The sequence below is a fragment of the Passer domesticus genome, chromosome 13, assembly GCF_036417665.1.
Source record: "Passer domesticus isolate bPasDom1 chromosome 13, bPasDom1.hap1, whole genome shotgun sequence".
NCBI lineage: Eukaryota > Metazoa > Chordata > Aves > Passeriformes > Passeridae > Passer > Passer domesticus.
The window spans coordinates 10,734,303-10,752,707 of record NC_087486.1 but is presented as its reverse complement, the minus strand read 5'-3'; the positions used below and the strand labels follow the sequence as shown (position 1 = coordinate 10,752,707).

Below are 18,405 nucleotides of genomic sequence, written 5' to 3'. Positions count from 1 at the left end.
ACTGAGAAGTGCCCCTGGGTCAATTGCACCATGGAAAACCCCAGCGCTGAGCTCAGCTGAGGAGCTGCAGCTGCTGGTTACAACACTCAAATGCAAATGGAAATAGAAAAACTTTCACAAAGCAAACAGCACCACACTGAAGCATGCAAAAAATGCATTACAGTAGCTTTACTTCCTATTTCCTTTTCCTTACAGCTCTGAAAAGTATAGCTGCAGAAGACCTTGGGGCTTTTGTGGACACTTGCTCGTGATCAGGCTGCTGTGGGACTGGCTGAGTATTCAGGAGCCATGTACCACAGACCCAGCACTTCCATGGGATCATCATTTAGGGTGGAAAAGCCCTTTAAGAACTGCGGCCAGAGCCCTACAGATAACATGGTGTAAATGTCTTACTCTAGCTTGTATTGCTTGTAGTCATAAAAGAAGGGAAAATTATGTAGAAAGGATAATACACACCCTTTTGAAGGCAAAATGCAATAGGAACTCCAAAGGTTCATTCAAAATAGCTCAGGTATGTCTTTGTCCAAGGCTCAGGAATCTTTGACAAGAAACTAGGGAGGTGAAAGAGGCAGTATTAGGAAACAGGAACTGAAGCAATATCTGATGGGAAAAGAGAAGTAACTGGGATATTTCTCAGCTGGTTTCACATCCAGGCATCTCCTTTCATGCACAATCACTCCTGCTTTACAATGGGTGGGAAAGTGAGAGGTTTCCCAGATTGCCCAGGGTATGGAGCTGATGGAAACATCATCATGTGCAGACTGATTTATGAGACACTTCTTATTTAAGAGAGAATTTCTCCTCTCATGCAAAACCAGCAGGATGCCAGCAGAGGTAATCCTGCTTGATATGGATGTAGCATCTGCATTACCTCCCTCAAAATATGTGGTTGTGTGGGTTTATTTTAGAATATCCAAATACACAGGAGGGTTTATGTTTCTGCTTTCCCATATTTACATATAAATAAACCACTTAAACATACTCCAGCACCACAACAGCCAGCAAACCCAGCTACACCCACAGAGACTGGGCTTGGTTTAATTTCTAACAACTCTGCCAAGCAGGTATTCCCCACTTCTTCCTACAGTAACTTGTGGTGATGTACTTCGTTTAAAGACATGTTTGGAGAGGCTGTTTTATTGCAAGTGTTTCCTCAGTACCAATTTTTAACTCACATTTTCACCTAGCAGCTGCTTCATAGGAGCACAGAATGGTTTGGGCTGGAAGAGACCTTACAGACCATCTCATTCCAAAGCCCACCATGGGCAGGAACACCTTCCACTGGACCAGGCTGATCCAGAGCCCCATCCAAGCTGGCCTGGAACACTTCAAAGTCCCCCATTCAAAGCCTCACACCACTGGACACTGGGAGCTGCTGGGGGTCCTGTGCTCAGTGGCTGAGGGCTTCCACCCAGAGCATCTTTTTACCTCCCATCAAAGAGAAATCTGGTGCCTTCACGACCATGAGCTGATGCCAGATTTGTAGTGCAGAGGAGGAAAGCAGCACAGCTGCAGGAAATGCAGGGACATTTGGGTAAATCACAGCAGAGCACCTGGGATTGCCCCCTGTGGGGGTGCTGAGTGTGACCTGAACAGAGGGCTCTGTGTTGTGTCCCCATCTGAGCACACATAACAGGGATGATGCAATTTACCACAGGTTCATTTTTCACAGTCTTTTATCAGAGTAATTTAGAAACATCAGCAGACTGACAAGAGGCGGTGTGATGACTGAACTTACCCTCACCTTGAAGCAGGCTGGGAAATATTAACCACAAACATGAAATGAACATACCACAGCCAGCGGGTTTTTGGTTGCCTTTTTTTTTTCTCTTTTTAGGGTTGTGTTTTTTTAGCTCATTAGCCATGACACCTTTTATAAAGGTATTTGTAACACTGCAGAAAAGAAGAACTGACAATTCCAGAGGTGCATTTTATGCACTACAAAATAGGGTTTCTTCCAGTTTACTATCTTAAATTTGACTTTTGCTGTATCCCAGTATAATACTCAGCTTGAAAAGAGCATATGTGTACCATATCCTTGAAAGGAGTGTATGTTATAATGGCATATGTGAACCAATGTTTTACATGTGCAAAGGAGAAATTACTCCTGCCAACATCTTTGAGGACACTTAAATACTAAAATAGGTGTTCTCCTTTTCCAAAACACGTTTTATTTAAATTCCTTTTAAACACACTTCATTTAATTTGCAGTGCAGCAGCCAAACAATCTCAAAATAATATCTGACTAGGGTATAATACTCTATTTTTAGGATAATAAATCCATATGGAGTCCCACAGATAGTTAAGTCAAGACCCAAACCCTGACATGAGAACTGATCCCTGATTAAAACCTCCTTAAAAAGTCTAACACCCCCAGAAGACCAGATAATTAAGATACAATGTATACATTCATGCACTTGTGCCTATAGGAATATGAGATTTATTTTCCTAATTCATAAAACATCCAATTTCTAATGCATCAGCAGCTGCTTCCTTGCAATAAGTCCCACAGCCAAAAGCCAGGCCTGGTCTTCACCTGCCCCTTGCAGCCTAGAAACTCTGCCAGACATCCTGGTGATCCTCACTTTGACTTTGATCCCCCACCTTGACTTCTGTACCACTTTTCTCTTGGCCTTGCCATGCATGGACTTTTCCTCTGAGACACCCACCATGCTGCCTATCTCCCTTTACATTGCCTCACCTTTCCTACCCAGCCTTGCACTTCCTCACCATTCCTGACCATTCCTTTCCTTTACTTTACTTTCCTGACCCATCCATATCCTTCCTTTGCCCTTCCTCCCAATCCAGCTCCTTGTGTTCCCATCCTCCACCTAGAATTCAACACCCCTCTTTTTGTGGAATTTCTTCAACTTGCCTTTCCCTGCCTGCTCCTCCTAGGACTCTCAAGGCCTTCACATACTTCCAGTGTTTCAAGAGCACTTGAGAGGAAGCCCAGAGGAGGTCACGTGCAAGCACACCCATCTGTCCTGGCAGCTTTGTTCTGGCACCCACCCTTGTATGTCTCCAATTTTGGACACAAAATTCACATTTTGCCCTTGGGCTCCAGAATGACAGTTCTTTTGCACACATGGGAAAGCAGGTAGCCCAAGTGTTTTAAGTGCAGATTAGAGATGGCCATGTGAGATCAAGGCCAGACAGAGCAGTCTGTCCTGGATGCTTTTGTGTACCAGCAATCCTTGAATGTACCTGCCACTTGCCTTGCCTTGGCACCCCAAGTCTCCTTGCCTTGCCCTGCTGATCCTCCCTTGCTTTGCATTCTCTTGCACACCCATTCCCCAGCCTTGACCTGCCTACTGCTTTCCTCCAGAGCCTTACCTCCAGGCCTTCACCTTGTTTGCATTTCCTTGCCTTTCCTGTCCCTTCCTTTTCTTTGCCTTGCTGTGCAGTCTGTAGCCTTCCCTTAGCCTTCCTTCCCTCCACTGTTTTGTATTGACTTGCTCACTCATCCTCCACCTGACTTCCCTTCCCACTTGTCCAGGTCAACCCTTTTTTTCCTTCCTTCTCCTTCTAAGACTCAATTGCCTTGCCTACCTCTTTCTTTTGTTTCCTTGCAAAGTCACTGATTGTCTTGCCTTGCCTTTGAACCCCTGCCTTGCCTTCTGTTGCTTTGCTCACTCCTCCCTCACCTGGAATCCAAGACCCCATTTCTCTGGGTATGTCCCAGCCCTGTCCTGCCCTGCCTGCTCCCCTGAGGACTCCCAAGGCTGATCAATAACCCCAGTGCTCCAGAAGCATGTGAGAAGAAGTCATGGGGAGGTCCCAGGCAGCCAGATCTGCCTTTCTGGGCTTTTTTGGTGTGGGATCAGAACTTGCATGTGTTAAATACTGGACAGGCAACCCAAATTTCGCTCTTGGGCTCTGGGACCAGAATAACAGTTCTTTTGCATACACAGGAAAGCAGGTGGCCCAGGTGCTTTAGGTGCAGATTAGAGACAGCCCATGTGGGATCAAGGCCAGACAGAGCATTTTGTGGCTGGCTGTTTTTGTATGCCAGCAATTCTTGAAGGCACATCTCATTTGCCTTGCCTTGGGAATCCCAACAGTCTCCTTGCCTTACCCTGCAAACCCTCCCTAGCCTCACACTCCCTTGAATGCCCCACCCTTGACCTGCCTTCTGTTTTCCTCCAGGGCCTTGCCTTGCCTAGCCCTTCCTGTTTCTGTCTGTCTTACCCTTCAGTGGGCTTACCCTCCTGTGCCCAGCCTTGCCCCTTCTGGGCCTGCTCCTGCCTACCACTCCATCTGCTTTCCCCTCTTCTCTGACCTTGCCCACCTGTACCTTGACTTGCCAACAGTTGCCTGCCCTTGGTTTGCAGTGCCTTGCCTGCGTGGAAGGCAAGGCAAGGAGTGGTAGGCAAGGCAAAGCAAAGCCAGGAAGCTCTGGGTAGGGCGAGGCAAGACTGACGTAGGCAAGGCAAGCAAAGCCAGGGCAGGCTGGGAAAACTAGGCAAGGTACTGAAGGCAAGGCATGGCCGGGAGCCTCAGAGTGCTTTTCCTTGGGAAGCAAAGGACATAGTGCCAGTGTTGGTAGGGCAGATGTCAAGGGACCATGGGAAGGTATAGTCCAGCAAAACATTTCTGTCCTGGCTCCTTCTGTGTAGGAGCCATTGTTGGACATGTTCAATACTGGAGACGTGGTATGCAACTTCTGCTTGCCAAGTTCCTGAATGAGAATGGCAATGCTTTTTCATGGGAAGGAAAGCATGTAACCCAAGTGTTGGAGGTGCAGATAAGAAGCTGCATTGTGCAGGTCAACAGCAGCAGCAACTTTCTGTCCTGGCATATTTGGTGTGGAAGCACTGCTTCAGTGTGTATTATTATGGAGTCAGTATCCATCTTTGGAAGGTTGTCTCCTGAAAGATTCAACTTGGCATGTAGTTCCCACTTCTCAGAGGTGACCTTCTTGTAATTCTGGAAGCACACTTCTTTTGGACAAGGTAAGCAGCTACACTGAGGCTTGGTGTGCAGCTGATCTAGTGCCCCGGGCAGGTAAACAGTGTTCTGGCACTTTTGTATGGGATCAGTCACTGGAAGCTTTGTATTTTGGAGGAGGGGACGCCGTTTCTCTTGAGATGGGCTTCTAGTTCCTCTCTTTGGCAAAGAAAGCAAGTTTGGATGCACATTTCGGTGAGCCTAGTGAATTTAAAGACTTTTCCCAATAGGCAGTTCTCTGGGTTAGAGCTGTTGAACTGTCAGTGGGAATGCAGACACCAAGCTGTTCCACTTTCTGTCCTGTTAGCCTTAGTGTGTGAGCAGACCCTGGTGCTGCTCCATTTGGATCCTGACTGTGAGACTGAAGGCTTAGGATGGTACCTAGAGCTGAGAAGGAAAGTGCTGATAGCAGGGTGTGTGCTGCTAGCTTGATGGGTGCAGTTGAAATGTAGGCAGCAAGAGCTTTTTCAGCTGGCACTTTTGTGAGCTCTGTTTTTGACAGATGTTCTCAAGTTTGTTAGAAGTTTCACTCTTCGAGAGTGAAAAGCTTTGTTGGGTAAAGGAGTTCGTGTTGCCCTTTGAGGGGGGTGCAAAGAAGAGTGTGCACTTGGAAGGGGAAGATCACCAAACGTTTTTGTCCTGACACAGTTGATTTGAGAGCAGGGCCGTTTCCGACTTGGCTGTGTCCTGGGCGGGTGCTTTTGAGCCATGCTCAGTGTGTTTCCTTCTTTTTCGAGCAGACACCACCATCGTGTGGTTGTTTTGATGAGCACTGACAGTGCCCAGGACAAAGCCAAGCTCTTTTCTGCCCCGGCCCCGTTTGTGTGGGAGCAGTTCGTGGAAGAGCTCTGCTGTGGATCCTGGCTCTTGGGCACTGACTGAATGGGATCCTGCGTGTAGGGAGGAAGGAAGAGGAATCATTTCATTGTTGGCTGAGCAGTTTATCGGCTGCAAAAGGAAAGGCAATTGAAGCACAGCCTCTTCCTTTTAGAGCCTTTTCTGTGCCATCAGCTGCTCAACATGTAACTCACACCCACTGAACTGCATCCACCTCCCCGGAAATACACACTTTCTCTCAAGCCCTATGTACCATGCCACTCTCACAGACCCCAACCCCTTCAAGACATCCAGAAGCTGCTTGCAAAAAAAGTCCTTCAACAAAAAACCAGCACTGGCCTTCACAGTCCTTATGCAGTTTGTAAACTAGACAAAACACATTACTGACTCACATTTCCCTTCTCAACTACATATGTAGCATCAGCACAGTCAATCCATTTCCAGCTGAAGTTCAGACTGCAAGATCTGCCAGGGAACAAGGCATTTGCTAACCTTCCCTCTTCCCGAGAAACCTGATATTCACAGCACGATCACTTTCACACAGCTTCAGTGTTGCCTAGTCCAAGCAGCTCACAGAAAAATAAATCTCATGACAGAAGACATTCCTAACATAGCCATTTCTCCTAACAGCATTTAAATCGTGCAGAGCATACTGGGACAAGGCCTTCCTTCTCATATATATGTCCTGTCACATTTTCCTGTGTCTCTCTGGATTTTCAGTCCTCGGGAGGCTGTAATGTGTGCCATGGTACTTCAAGCTGAGAAGGACCATGCAGAGAACTTGGAGATCTGATGGCACTTTGCACGTTGGAAAGCAGACTGCACCTGGAATGTGCTGCAAATACAAGTTTCCTCAAGTCTGAGGTGCAAGTGCCAAGCAAGCTTGTTGTCCTGTCACACTTCTCTGTGAGAGATACAGCTGAGAAGTTTCAGCAAGAGAGGCAGAATGTGGAGGCACGTAGCACTGAGAAGGAAACTGCATGGCCCAGGTGTGTTTTGGCAGAAGCAATGCTCAGGAGCTCTCTGCTTCCAGCAGAGTGCTCTGTGTGAGAAGTAGACGATGATTCTGCTCTGGGAGAAAGAATGTGCAACAGGTTAAAAAGGCAAAGAATGAAGCTGTAGAGCAAGAAGCTGGTGTGTGCAGCGGACAGGCTGCCAGAGGAGCACGGCTGCCACTCGCTCACCTGCCAAGTTCAAGGTGCAGCCACCTATTCTTCTTCCAGCTCTATGTGAAAATAATTTCCCTTACATTTAGGCGCTGAGATCCAGACAGCACGATGGGAGACACAATGGAGAACAGATACAGAAGGCACCGGTGAGTTTGGTGTGACTTACGTGAGGCAAGGGGAAGCAATGGCTGTGTGTTCTAGAGATTATTTGACAAGGGCCACTGCTGGATGTTTGCAACAGAGCTGCGAGAGTGAAAAATGTGACAGTCTGTATGTCATAGTCTATATGTGAGAAGGACAGCCTATATGTGAGAGAGACAGCCTATATGTGAGAAGGAAGATGTGCAGTCCCAGTATGCTCCGTGCAATTTCAATGCTGCTAGGAGAAATGGCTGCTTTAGGAACATCTTCTGTTGTGAGATGTTTCCCTCTATCCTGAACTCAACATTTTTACTCTTCCTGGGTCAGCCAGAAGGCATTTAGCCTTGGCATCATTCCTATCTGCCTGGGCCACTTGCAGCAGTGCCAGTTCCCAGGTGGGTGGAGCAGGGCAGACCCAACGTATTTACTAAGAGCCCATCAAAAACTCTGTGTAGAGCAAACTTGTCCCCTCCAGAGCTAAAAGGGCATGGATTTGGGTGCTTCCCCAGAGAAAGGCAGTTTCTGAGCAGCATTCTGCTGGGTTCTGCTGTGTACCTGCTTTGTGGACTGAAGGCAAGGTCAGAGGAACTTGGATCATTTCTTCCTGTCACTGGAGTCTGGGACAGAAGAAGATGCTCCACAAGGCAACTGGAATGGTTATCACAGGGTTAAACTAAAGTTTTAAATTTAGTAAGACTAAATTAAAGCTGAATTATATAAATAACTCTAGGAAACATTGGCTGTAACACAACTGCAAACCCAAAGTGCAAGCCAGGCTTGTTATATAATCATTAAATCAAATACATCACCATTAGCAATGCTTTATCATGCTTTAAGAACAGAAGTAATTTAGCAATATGGTTTAAATTTTCATGAATTTATTTTATAATACCTGGATATCAGAGTAGGTTTTTTTGTATGCAGTCCGAAGCCAAAATTATGATTGCTTTTAGGCTGCAACTAATCAGCTATGAAGCAGTCTGCCCACTTCCTTGAGTAAGCACCAGGAAAAACCAAAACTTTCCTGCCAATCTGGGGGATTTTTAGCAGAAAACCTGAGTTTTTGATAAAACTGTTTACTTCTAGCCATTATTTTCATTTCAGGCAAACTCCCTTGGTGATATTTTTAACTTTCAGTGGGTTAAACACTGCTGCAGCCTTCTGTGAGCAGTAAAATACTTTAGCTTTGCCATTTTCTGGCACATGGGTATACATTTGTACCTCGCTTTGGGCTGAGTTGTTTCTTTACCCAGACCACACCAAAACAGTGCCCCCATCCCCCCATCCTGTTCACCCCTCAGCTCCGCACGCCTCTGCTACCTCACCCTCATCTACAGGAAGCAATATTTTACATTCTGATGACTCACGGTTCACACAGCACATCATAACTCCCTATTTATGGCACAGTGACCCTTCACTTGGCTCCCCACCCTGCCAGGTTTGAAATGATCATGGACACTCCTCAAGAGTGACCCTGATCCTTGTGGTGGGGTTTGCTCCTTCAGACTACAGGGTTTATTCCCAGGGTGTCCCTTTCTTGCTTAATGCAGCCTCTGTGGTGAGGCTTTCACAGCCCAGCTGTGTGACAGTGACAGCGTGGGGTTCTGCTGGCCTGCTGTGGTACTGGCACACACAAACATCTCCAGCACCTGCCTGCACTGAGTTATTTCTCCTTCCCTTATTGCCAGGTTTTCCAAGTTACACTGAAAGCTTACAGGATTTGATGACACAATTCAAGATGCAGCAGCAGTAACAACCAGATCTCAGGAGCAGGAATGACCCAGCTGCAGGAACCCCAGCTTTATCAGCTTGCCTGCCTCCTGCCAGCTCCCTGTGCTTTTATCATCATCAAAGTGGCATAAACACAGAATGGTTTGGGTTGGAAGGGATCCTAAAGCTCATCTTGCTCCAACCCCATCTCCATGGGCAGGGACACCTTCCACCAGACCAGGTTGCTCCAAGCCCCATCCAGCCAGGCCTTCAGAACTTCAAAGCTTTTCTGAGCAATCTGTGCCAGCGCCTCACTACCCTTTCAAGGCAGAATTTCTTCCCAAAATTCAATATAACCCTGCCCTCTCCCAGTCTGAAGCCCTTTCCCCCTTGTCCTGTCACTCCAGGCCCTTGTCAGAAGACCTTCTCCAAACTGACATTTGCTGATCAGCTTCAAACCAGCACTAAAAGCAACGCAGAATACTGCTCCTATTTTTTTAATCTTTGTTTTTTCTTTCCTTAGCAGGGTGTGTCCTCCAAGAACACAACACTAACAAAGGAAAGCTTCTGCTAACACAGACTGGAGTCCTCAGGGCTGTCTCTGCACTGCAATGCAATCTGTCCTTAGAAACATCAGTGCCAGAAGGAAACCTGACACTTTTGCAAATAGGTCCAAATCAAATACGTCAACATTACAAGCCCGAACAAACAAAAAACTCACTTGAAAGCTACAATCCTTCCTGCCTGAGGCCATAATACAGTCACGCTCTTAGGCTCACCTTCACTGGGCTCAAAATAGCCCCAGAGACACCAGGACCCAACCTGCAGCAGCAGCACCAGTCTGGCTCCAGTGGTGGGGCCAATACAGCACACTGGGAAGGCAGAACTCATCCCAGCCATGCCCAGGGTCAGAAACACAGCTGCAAGGTCTGCCAAGTCATCCAGCCCTGAGTTTGAGTGAATTTATGAGGTGGTCTGGCAAGCCTGGCTCTGTGCCCCCAGTGAAGAGACACAGAGCTGGGTAAGAGCTGGATGCTCCAGTCCAGCCCAAATGCCCTCTAATGGGAAGAAGGCACTGGAGAAGGGGACAGGGTACCTCTGCCTTGACAGGGACACACAGGACCAGGACTTCTACAGCCCACAGTGCAGAGTGAGCAACAGCTACAGACACAACTCCCAGCTCAAAAGCTTATCAATACTCCACCTGTATTACTTGCCAAAAAATAGTGTTAGCCACCAGGGATTTTCTTTTCTTTTTCCCATGATGTTTCCAAGGCAAAAGAACAGACATTATCAAGCAGGTTTGATGTCTATAAAAGAGAAATATCCTATCACTGAATACTCACATAGTCTTTTTTGTCCCTTTTCCCATGTAAGTTCTTAGTTGTAAACAAAGGTAAACAGACAAAAGAAATTGCAGAGGAAGATGTACTTCAACAAATAGATAAACTTTTTTTTCCTAAAACTGTCTCAATTCTGTTTATGCTGGGAAACAGCACCCTCCATTCTCCTCAAACAACAAACCAACTCTGAGCTAATGATGCAATTCCTGCAATCAAGGTCACGGGCCTGGCTTCACTGGAGCAGGCACTGAATGCTGTATCCAGGGCAGAATTCAAAACCCCATTTAAAATGGGCTGAGAATCAACAATTTAAGCAATTTGCTGAACAGGAGGAAAAGCACTTAGCAAATGTTTTTCTCTCAAAAGCAAAGAGGAAAGTTGGAAACCTTGGGGGTCATCTTGAGGGCTTCCTGGAGAGGAAGCCACAGGGAGAGCTCCTCCCCATGAGGGTGAAACCAGGACTTTTCTCCATCTCCTTTAGTCAACACCCAACCAGGAAAGAGTGTAGTTCAGAGAGAGAAGGGATGTCTCACCACTCAAACCTATCTGCAAAAATCAAATTTCCCAGCTGACCCTCCCTGGGGTGTCAGTGCCTGAAAGCAGCAGCTGTGACCCCGCAGTGCGAAGGGCGGCGGCTCCGTGGCAGGAGGGACGTGGGATGTGCCAGGGACACGGGCAGGGGCTTGACAGCCCTTCCTGGGAAGACATTTTTCCTAATATCCAACCCAAACCCGCTCAAGTCTGAGGCTCCTTTCTCTTGTTCTATCACGTTTTCTGCGAGCAGAGATTGATCCTCCCATGGCTCCTGACTCCTGTCAGGGAGTGGTGGAGAGTGAGAAGCTCTCCCGAGCCCCCTTTTGTCCAGGCTGTGTGCCCCCAGCTCCCTCGGTTGCTCCTCAGCAGACTTGTGCTCCAGACCCTTCCCCAGCTCTGCTGCCCTTCTCTGCACACACTTCAGCCCCTCAATGTCTTTCTTGTCACAAGGGGCCCAAAACTGAACCCAGGGTTTGTGGTGTGGCCCCACCAGTACCCAGCTCAGGGGGACAGTCACTGCCTTGATTTCTGCCCAGCACGAGCTGCTTTTATTTGCAGCGCACATTTGGTACAAATTAAAGCTCTGTTGGAGCCAGCTGCTCCAGAGCTCCTTCATGTGCCAAGGCACCTCCCATATTGATGCTTTTTATCACCAGGCTGTTCCAAACTACAATTTTATTGTCCAGAAAAAGATGATGCAAAGCTGCATGGGAAGTGTCCGCTATTTTATGCAATGCTGTTTATTGTTTCAGAAAAGCAACTTTCGGAATGGAATGGCTGCTGCCATGCTTACTGACCTCCTCAAGAAAGCTTTTGGCTGTACTTTTTCTTTCCTCTAAGGGAGGGAAAAATATCAGGATGAGAAAATTGGTGTATGGTAGTGAAGAGGAGAAATGGAGCAGGACTGTCCCTGACCAGGCTCCTCCTCCGTACCCATTCTGGCTCCTCCCAGAGGCTGAACTCCAAGGGTTGAGCAGATAAAAAAATCAGTTTCTGTATCTTATCCCTTGTCCATTGCATTATCTCAGCACAAACAAACAGCTGGTTTCTCCACTGCTCAGTTAAGCTCCCTTGGAGGGAGCAGCAGCCACGGCATTGCTGAGATGCAAACAGGGCTGGGGGAACTGGTCCATCCTCCACTGGCATTGCTGGCAGAGGTGGCAGCACTCCCAGGCAAGGAACACTGCCCCATGCAAATAATTCGTTTGGAATTATAACGTCTGCCTGCAGTTTTTTCCCTGGAGCTTGCAGTCACCCCTCTCTTACAGGGGCACAGAGCCAGTTCAGCTTTATCAGCTCCAGCCATCTGCATCATCACTAACCTCAATGACAGTATTAATCACCCCTCAGCAAAGAAAGGATGGCAGCTGGATTTGGGCTCCTGAGGACTTCACAAGGCTTGTGAAAAGCCTTGCCAGAGAGGCACCGACAGTGACAGCCGAATACATTAAAGGCACATTGACACCATGCTAAAATCAATGTCATGCTTCCAGAAAGGCCCATCAGGGTGTCACTGCCTCTAATGACAAGCAGGTAATTAGCAGCTGCCCAGGCCCACCGGCCGGGCTGGCAGCACCGTGCAGGCTGTCCCTCAGCATCGCGGCTCTGCAGCCTGGGCCACATGAGCCCAGGACCCCTGCATCTTTGATTTCCGAGGCTCACAGCCCACATTCCCCAGGAAGGAGCAGTATTTCAATCGTCCCCGGGAAGGACGTTTTCTAAGTTTGCAGGACATGGAGGTCACCAGGTAAATGCTTTAGGTGGCCAGAATATAACAAATGCCTTTCAACAACTCTTATGGGAAACCCAGAGAAAAGAAGGCAGAGGTTTAAAGTTTGTCACCTCCAAATCTTCTTGTTCTGCACCTTCCACCATCAGAGGGTGCAAAGGCAAAAGCTGTTTCATCTGTGGAGCCGGAGCCATGTCCAGGGGTCAGCAGCCACCTCTGAGCCACTCAACACAGTGCTATGTTATTCAAGGTGATCCCTTCCCTGTAACACTCAGAGAAAACTGGTTTTACAGCCCTTCAGTCATGCTAATTTGCTGATGATTGTAATAAGCTGTTTGTAAAGGAAAGCCAGGTAAGTGGGCTTTATTCCGTTTAATCACCGTGTTAATTGTATAGGAGATGAGCACCATTTAAGTTGTATAACTAGAGTATAAATCTCCTTAGGTAGGGTTCACTTAGAACAAAAACATCTCACCCACGAAACCACCTTCTCTCCAAGAGTATCCCTCCCATCAGCTGACAGAGGTAAAGAGAGAAGAGAGGCTGCCCTGAGGCTCTTCACCACAACCATGAAAGTCAATAAAGCCACACAAGGCGTTCCCTTTTCTCCAGGGATGCGGTTTTAGCTCGGAGAGGTTTACTTGGGCAATGTAAATTGTCGACATGTTTTGCTAAAATAAAAGCAAAGGCTCTATAAGGCAAAGGGGACTGACTCAAACGCCTCTGAAATCATGGAACACTTTTAGCAGCAGCTTAACTGCCCCTCAAGGGAGGACGCCTCACATCTCCTTTGCCTGTTTCTTCAGTCAAATTCACCTGCGGTTTCTCTGCCAGACCCAGCCCACTTCTGCTCTCCTGCATCTCTCTTCTAGAAATACCCCCCTCCAGGTTTCCTCTTGTTATAGACGACAATACAGTTATTGGCTTTTGCATTTATATATTGATTACAGCTGTTGCTAGAGGAACAAACTGAATTTCATCTGCCAAGGCAAAGGTAAAGAACCCTGTCCTCACTGGTCTCCACCCTCAGCAATTTATAGTGTAGTCTTAGTCCAACCTCAGCATTAGCCCCTTATCCCAGCAGTGTCTGCTAAAGCCACATTAATGCCTCACCCCCTTCAGGTTCTTGACCTTTTCTTCACACTCTGGCTCCACCAGCAGCAATCTGTACCAGAGCTACAATCAATAGCCTTGAGACAGGACAGAAAAAAATTAAATTTATAGTTTATTATTATTTCTGCAAATCAGCTTATACTTGGGCAAGAGATCTTTACAAAATCTGTTTCCCCTTCCCAGATATAAATTCCTTGCTGGAGTTAAGAAGGAGGTTGGGCAGGCAGTGCTGCTCCAGGGAAAGGTCAGCAGAACTACAGCCATCTGAGAGCCAAGGGTCAGTCCTTGCCTCCCTCTTGGATGGAAGAAAAGAAATGAACACAGAAAGGAAAGCCAAGCTGAGGCAGTCACCCAGGTCACAACACTTTCAGCTCAAACAACTAAAGTTGGCAGAATTGTCAGCAACTGAAAACCTGAAGATAGGAACTTGTGGAATAAACTGAAGCATCAGAGCATTGGGCAGCAGCGACCAGCTCCCCAGCACTCTGGGAAACACCTGCACCAAAGAAACCCCCGAAGAGAACCACAGAACCACAGCATGGCGTGGGTCACCAGGACCCTAAATCTCGTTCAGTCCACACCCAGCCAAGGGCAGGAACAGACCAAGCTGCTCCAAGCGCCATTCAACCTGGCCTTGAACAGGCACCCACAGCTTCTCTAGGACATCTACGCCAGTATCTTACTACTTTCGAGAGATAAACACATGCGAAGGTCAGGCTTCCAGAGGCTTCACCGGGAGCTCACGAGACGCAGCCCCCGGGGGTGCGGGACCGGAGCGGTGCGGGACCCCCGAACGGGCGGCGCCGCTCCGGAGCCCGGGAGGAGGAGGAGGAGGATGAGAAGGGAGCGCCGAGGGGCCGGGCAGGGACTGGCCGGCAGCTGCTCGCTCCATCCCCGCTGCGAGGCCCGCAGCCCCCGGCCTGCTCCGCTCCCGGCCTGCTCCCCTCACGGCCTGCTCCGCTCCCGGCCCGCTCCCCTCACCGCCCGCTCTGCTCCCCTCACGGCCCGCGGGCCGCCCCCAGCCCCGGCCCCGCTCCGTGTGACGCCCCGCACCGCTTTCGCTTTCCCTTCCAAGGCGAAGGAGGGGCGGCCTCGGCTGCCGGCCGGCCTCGGGGAGAGGCCTGGGGGAGCAGGGGATGGGGGCCAGGGCACCGGCCCGGAGCCGGGGCACAAGGAGCAAAGCGGCTCCCCCGGCCGCCTCTGACACTGCGGGCTCATCTCTTCCCCAGGCGCCCGGCCGCGATTTTCCTTCCCCTGACGTGCAGTAGAGCAGGTGAAGAAGCACTAAGGCTGCTCACCGAGGGACCAGAGGGCTCTAACAGATGTGTAGATGTGGCACCTGGGGACGGGGTTTAGTGGTGGGCTTGGCAGTGCTGCTGGGGAAATGGTTGGACTGGATGGTTTTAGAGGCCTTTCCCCACCGGAACGATTTATGAGTCCCTGTAGATATGGCAGACCCAGCTCCCACAAGGTCATTTACCTCTTGGGACTTGACGAGAAGGCACTTGGAGTGGTGGGAGAGGCTTTCTTCATGGGAAAGCTGCAGTCCCATAACAGGAGAGCCCCCTCTGACCAATACCCTCTCTGCAATTGAGAGCAGGAGCTGCATGAACTCTGGCGGCTTGGATAAAGCTATCAGAGCGCTGAGGAGTTCTTATGGCTAAGAACAATTAATGAACAAATCAAAAGAGAATTAAGTTGGCTCACCCCAGGGGCAAAGAACCCTCCAGATGGTCACAATTAAGATACTTCAAGAAGTCTCACTTCTAGCAGAAAGCCAGCACTGACACAGCCAAGGGGAGAATAGCTGGGACTCTCAGAAGTGCTTTGCAGGAACGAGGAACATCCTCCTCAGCTGGTCTGCAATACCCCTCCTGCACAGCTGCTCACTCCAGGAGGAGGCAGCAGCTGCTACCAGGAATGCTCACTCAGTGACTGCAGGCTTTTAAGGTATTTTCTTCAGGTAATCAATTACCTGGTGTTCTTGGACAGTTGCTGCTTATCAGTCATTATTTACATTGCCTCGAAGTAAAGCTGACCTAGGAGGCAGTACACTTGTAGTTTGTTAGAAGTCAGGCAAACAGTCAAGTGACACAGGTAAGACTTGCTGTGAGGATTCAAAGATCTACAGTGCAAGTGAGACAGAAAAACTGTCTCCCTGCAGTTATGGACATCATCTCCAGAAACTACTGGCTTTGCACAGTGCAGACTCTGGTTTTGGAGATTTTTTTTTTTTTTTCTCAGAAGCATTTGTTTCTGAACAAGAATTTCTGGAATGCTGCTCCAAGACTCTGTTCAGAAGAATGACCCCAAATGTAAGAAAAACCACTGCGCACAGGCTGCTAGAGGCACCAGGGGTTTTACATGAAACCACAGACTGGTTTGGGTTAGAAGAGATATTAAAGCTGATCTCATTTCAACCCCTGCCATGGCAGGGACACCTTCCACTAGATCAGATTGTTTTAATCCCTCCAACCTGACCTCGAATATTTCCAGAGATAGGCCAGCCACAGCTTGTCTGGGCGACTTGTTCCAGTAGGCACTTGCCCCTCCACAGTTGAGAATTTCTTTTCAATCTCTAATCTAACCCTGTCCTTGACAGTTTGAAGCCATTTCCCCTTACCCTGTCACTCCATGCCCTTGTCCAAATCCCCTCTCCCACTCTCCTGGAGTCCCTTTAGGCCCTGGCAGGGGCTCTCAGGTCTCCCTGGAGCCTTCTCTTCTCCAGGTGAGCACCCCCAGCTCTCCCAGCCTGGCCGCAGAGCACTGGGGCTCCAGCCCTCAGAGCATCTCCAGGGCCTCCTCTGGACTGGCTCCAGCAGCTCCACATCCCTCTGATGCTGGGGTCCCCAGAGCTGGACACAGCATGGCAGCTGGGGTCTCACAAGAGCAGAGTAGAGGGGCAGAATCTTGTCTCTTGACCTGCTGTTTATTCTAAGAGGGTAATCGTTCTGCTTTTGTTCTGCTCAGATCCTGGGCAGCACAGCTGCGTTGCACAAGTGCTGCAGCTCCTCTTGCTGGGCTCTGGGCTCATGGGCTCCTGGGCACTGCAGGCCTGTTGCTATTTGCATGTACACAGAGAGCTCTTACACAAGGATCCAGGGTACAGACAGTCCAAGGATCTCAGACTGGCTGTTAAACAATGAAACTTCATACCAAGAGCCTTTCAATGGATACTAGGATATATTTCTAAACATGAAGATGAAAAAAAAAAATTTAAAATAATTTTAAAGATAATTCCAGACATTTTATTTGTAATTTTACAAATAACAGGCATTTCTCTATTAAAAAAACTAGGGTAAGAATCAATGTAGGTACAGCTAGGAATATTTACATTCTTAGAAGAAATCGATATCTTTCTATGTACAAGGCTGTAGCCATTACTGGTTTAAGGTACTCCCAAAAGCATGTCTACCTAAGGCTTTATGGTCCTAAGCTGATCCTGTGTTTTAAGAAAAAAATTTATAACTGCGAGGACTAAGGTTCTATTCCACAAATACTGAAACAGGTGTTGCAGTCCAGCTCCCCCGGCAGTGCACCCCCTCCCTGTGTACCCATCCACCCCAAATGCTCACTTGCAAAGGGAGAAGTTCACACCTCTTCACAAAACAGTGTCACAAGTCAGCCAAAGTTGCCCCACGGTGGAAGATGAAGCACTAAATGATGCTGATGGGATCATTACATTCACTGTCAGGAGAGTCAGAGATTCTAACAATTACTGACTGTGGAGCACGAACATCACAAGTAGGTGTGGTACCTTTTGAGTTAATGGCATTTCCAAGCAAAGAAACAGAAGTCACAGGATTATCTGACATGGCTGAGATGAGGACAGGAGTCAGCCTGAGAGCTGGAAAGGATCCTGGATCCTTGTCCCCAAGGCCATATGCTACTTCCCTTGGTGAAGATACGGCAGTGTGATTGTTCTCTGGCAACAGGGAATCCTCCCTAACCAGGAAACTGAAACATGCATTGCTGCTGTGATACAGGTTATAGGCACCCAAACCATGCAGCATTTCCCTGGTTAAGGTCAGTCTGAGTGTCAAAGTCTGTTCATCTTCTTCCTCTGCAGCACAAGCTCACAGGTTTATCACAATTCCTCTTCCAAAGGTCAGTTCTGTCCTTTCTCCCTATTCTGCAGGTACTCTGTGCTGCAAATCTTATCTGTTGCCAGCATGGACACCACTCTAAGATTTGCTCATTACTGTATCAGGTCATTTTATCTGTATCTTGTTTATTGAAATATTTCCTCAGTTCCTTTTGGAGATGCCTGTTACCTACTAGAACAAGATCTTTGGCTTAGAACTGAATTTGAAAAGAGTAGGATAACACAGTAAGTACAAAATAACCCAGTCTGCAATATCAATTATGTTCCACATTTCTGACTCAAACTTTATGTTTTTCAAAACATAAGCAAGGGAAAAAACCTTTTTTTGACATGAAGTGATTGCCATTGATTTTTGTAGTGTTAGTCACAACCAGGAAATTCCCCAATCTGGATTTAAAAAAAATCCCAAACCAACAATAACAACAGAAAACCTCACAAAGAACTTCAGTAAACATAAAAATATTTAAATATTCAAGAAAAAATGTCTCTCTTTCAAGGCACATACTTTGATAAAACAGTGGGTAAGAAATTACAGCTAAATCAGGTGTTAAATTGACACTGCACTTTAGGACTGGAATTTCCAGACTAAATCATCTCTCAAGGAAGCACTTATTTTACATTTCAGGGTATTTTCTGAAGCTGTTTACAGGAAGAGCCTTATGGGACATGGTTGTTTACATTGGCAAATTCCTTACAAGGAAGTTGCAGCTAAATGTGTTTTGCCTCAGATTCCTGCAGTTACCAGGTCATTCTTCAACACACACACAAAAAAAT

At 47.8% G+C, this 18,405-nt stretch overlaps 1 long non-coding RNA gene across 1 annotated transcript; it reads right to left on the bottom strand.

The window, feature by feature from the left end:
• Nucleotides 1-1,310: 1,310 nt before the first annotated feature.
• On the bottom strand, nucleotides 1,311-15,629 carry LOC135279854 (uncharacterized). Its single transcript, XR_010347022.1, has 4 exons — nucleotides 15,234-15,629; nucleotides 15,007-15,110; nucleotides 7,653-7,745; nucleotides 1,311-5,840 (listed from the first exon to the last, which is right to left on the bottom strand). It is a non-coding gene; the product is annotated as an uncharacterized LOC135279854 (long non-coding RNA).
• Between the last annotated feature and the right edge of the window lie 2,776 nt (nucleotides 15,630-18,405).